The following is a 4006-nucleotide window of genomic DNA, read 5'->3' on the forward strand; positions in this document are numbered from 1 at the left end:
CCGTGTCCCTACAAGAACAATGTGGTTTTAAAAAAAATTTTCAATTCAAGCTCACGGATCCCCTGAAATGAACAGCAACAAACACACCACACTAATGGCAGGTGCTAATGACAGGGTGGAAAGCTGCTAATGCCCTGCTTCGAGAGAAATTCTCGTATCCTTTCACTTTTAAACTATCTGTGTCTTCACATTTAAAGTGGGTTTCTTGTAGGCAACAGAATTACATCTTTTTACCAATCTGAAAACCCCTCCTCTGCAGTTGGAGTGTTTCGTCCATTTAAAATCTTCTTACTGATATGTATTAAATCGACCACCTTGCCATTTGTTTTCCAATTGCCCCCAATTTTTTTCTCTTTTCTTACTTGTTTTGGATTGACTACTTTTTAATGATTTGATTTTATCTCCGTTATTGACTTATTAGCTGTAAATTTTTGTTTTGTTTTCTCTAGCGATTGCTCTAGAGTTTAAAAATACATCTTAAAGTTATCTACAGTCTACCTTTAATAAATAATACCACTTCATATATAGTGTGAGAATCTTTTGAAAAGTATTTCCATTTCTCTCTCCTAGCTTTGTCCTGTTGTTGACGTATGTTTTATTTCTTTGTATATTATTAACTCCAAGTATATTGTTATTATTTTGCTTTAAAAATTTAAGTTGTCTTTTGAAATAGTTGTAAAATAAGGGATTCTTTAATATTTATCCTTCATTGCTCCTTTTATCTGGAGCCCTTTTTCTCCTGTAGGACTTCCTTTAACATTTCATGTCACACTGCTATGCTTTCGTATGCCTACAAATGCCTTCATTTTAAAAAGATATTTTCATTGGGTATGGAATTTAGAGTGACAATTTGTTTTCCTTGCTTTAAAGATATAGTTCCTGTGCCTTCTGGCTCGCATAGTTTTCAAAGAGAATTCTGCTCATTCTTATATTTTTTACTCTGTTAGTAATATATCTTTTTTCTCTGCCTGCTTTTAAGATTTTATCTTTATCACTATTTTTTATCAAGGTGATTATGATATGTCTTGGTGTAGTATTCTCCATGTTTATTCTGTTTTGGGTTTATTGAGGCCTTGGATCTGTGGGTTTATGATTTTCATCAAATTTAGAGAAATCTTGGCCATTATTTCTTCTGATATATATATATTTTTTATTCCTCACCTCCTTTCCTTCCTGGACTCCAAATACATGTATATTAGGCTGCTCAGTATTGTCCCACAACTCATTGATGTTCTCTCCATTTTATTTGCAGTCCTTTTTCTCCATATTTCGTTTTGGTTAGTTTCTATTGCTGTGTCTTCATAGTTACTGATTTTTTTTTTCTTTAGGTGGTGTCTAATCTGCTGCTAATTCCATCCATTGTATTTTTCATTTCACACATATTTTTATATCAAGGAATTCAATTTGGGTTTTTAAAAATATCTTTCATTTCTCTCCCTTATCAAACTCATGCTTTCTTCTACATCTTGAACATACGGAGTATATTTATAATAATTTTTAAATATCTTGTCTACTAATCCTATCATCCGTGTCACTTCTGGGTTTGTTTCTATTGATTAGTTTTTCTCCTGATTATGATTCCCATTTTTCTAATTTTTAATTGGATGCCAGACACTGTAAATTTTACATTGTTGAGCATGGATTTTTTTTTCTAGTATTCTTTGCATATGGTTGGGCTTTTTCTGAGATGCAGTTAAATGTCTTGGAATCCACTGGACCCTTTTGTGGGTCGCTTCTACCCTTTGCTAGAGTGGGCCCAGCACTGTCTCTAGTCGAGGACTTTGGCCCTCCACGGGGCAATACTGTTTTGAAGATTCTTCTCCTGTTCAGGAGGTCTTTCTGCTCTAGCTGGTGGGTCAAAACCTGTGCCCTGTTTGAGCTCCTGGGATTGCTGTTGTTACCCCTTGCCTATGGTTCTTCTCCCAGTCTCATATGCTGGGAAAGTTTTCTCACATTCAAGTACAGACCAGAACTCAGCGGCGCTCAAGTGGCTCCTTCTTCGGAGCTCTGGGATTTTGTCCGTGCAGCTCCTTCTTCTCTGGCATTCTGTCCCACAAATTATAATTGCCTTGGTTTCCCTGCCATCCAAATTCCACATCCTCAACTCGGGGCCGTGCTTGGGTTTCCCCCCCTGAACTGCAGCCTGGAAATTCTGGCCTGGTGTATGCACAGGCTCCCTGATTCTCTTCCCTTACCTCGGGGAGCACTCTCCTGTGTCCCCGATGGTCGGTGTCCGATTTTCTAGTCATTCAAGGTGGGAAGGTAAATCGACACCTGCTATCCCAGCATGGCTGGAAGCCGGCTCAACCTGCTGCCAGATTCAAGCCCACTGGACGTCAGGCCAGGCCTCTCCTCGGGTTCGAGGACCCCGGGCTTCCTTCGTCTCTGTCCCTCCCTTTCTCGGGCCCCTTGTCCTCTGCCGTCCTGGGAGGGGGGGTGCTGGAGCCCTTTCCTTCTCGCACCACGTGCCTCCCCTGCTTCCTCAGCTCCTGTCTCTCCTCCCTGGAGTCCACGCTCCAGCCTCACCCCCAGCTCCGTTCTGAGCTCCAGGCGCACCTTCCCAACTGCCTGGGCACCGCTCCCCGTGGGAGGACCCTCCCCAAGACCAAACTGACCAGCAGAAGGTGGAGCGCGCCACTTCCTGGCCCCCCCTGCCCGCCTCCTCACTCCCCACCTCCGCTGCTTCCCAGGCCTGGGCCCTGTGGACACCTCACCTCCGCTGGCCTCTCAGGCTCATCCCCTGACCTCCTCCCCTTTGCCCCTCCAGGCCCAGGCCCTCGCCCTGTCGGGGACAGCCACGGGAACTTCTCGGTGGGTCCCTGCACGCTGTGAGCCCGGTTCCACACCTGCCACCGGGGCTTTTCCTGTCCTGGAAATCTGCCCTGCTCCAAACCCTTCCCTGGTGCTCCAAAATGCCCCCGCTCCGCCAGGTGCTGCCGGCTTTGCCATTTCCTGCTCACCACCTTCTCTCTCTCACCCCAGACCCAACCTTCCAAGCTGCTTCCAGTTCTTTCCCTGAAATCCCTGCTCTCATTCTGGGCCTTTCTGATACTGCTGTACCTTCCTGAGAGGCCTTCGTGCCACCGGCCAGTGAAACCCTTCAAGGAGAGTGGGGGAAGATTGGAAGCCTGAGGGGCGGGGCCCGGTGCAGGGAGCAGCTCCCACAGAGGGGGCTGAGAAGAGGCGGCAGGGAGCCCGGCCCTCGGCCCACCCGCCCTCTGGTGCCCTTGCCCTCCCTCTCTCCATCCCAAGCAATCCGACTCCAGCTGAAGAGGCGGCAGACGCTGGAAGGAGGAGAATGATAGTGGGCTGAACTGGAAGGCATCCAGGGCCCCGGAACGAGCTGGCAGCCTCGGGCTGGCGATGCAGACAGCTTTGGAGCGATGGGAAATGCCTCGAAGGCCGGGGTGCCTCAGAGTTGAGCCGCTTCCCAAAATAATCCAGGGGGCAGCTGCCTCGCTCTGAAACTGGGTCTGGCTGCCTGAGCTGCAAGAAGCCCCAGGCCCCGCACCCGCCCACCCTGGGGACAGATGCTGCGAGGGTTTTTTTTTTTTTTTCTTTTACCAGAGTCAGCTGGTAGGGGAACAGCTTGGCTAGAGAAAAGGGTGTTTTCGCCCCTTCTCTTTTCTGGCAACGGATCAAAGCTGCCTGCCCCTCCCCCACCACGCCCGCCCCCACCCCCGCCCCTGCCTTCCTGGTAAGACTTGGGCAGCAGGAGGCAGGGGGCACCTCACACTGGTCCTCCTCCAAGCTCATGGGTACTCCCCCATGGGAAGGGTTAGCCCAGGGAGCAGCCTGCCCCTTGGGCCCAGGGGGGCTGGGCCGAGAAAGGACAACAGATCCTGCGAGGCCTGGCCGGTTGGAAAGTGCGCGAGGAGGCTTCTCAGGAGTGATGCTTCCAGGGCAGATTGACAAGGGCTGACCACGTCCATGAATTCATCCACTTATCCATGAGCTCGTGGTATCGGCTGGTGTGTGTATTCCTCGAACAGGTGACAGGGCAGAT

This window comes from Dasypus novemcinctus, chromosome 12 (genome assembly GCF_030445035.2).
Source record: "Dasypus novemcinctus isolate mDasNov1 chromosome 12, mDasNov1.1.hap2, whole genome shotgun sequence".
NCBI lineage: Eukaryota > Metazoa > Chordata > Mammalia > Cingulata > Dasypodidae > Dasypus > Dasypus novemcinctus.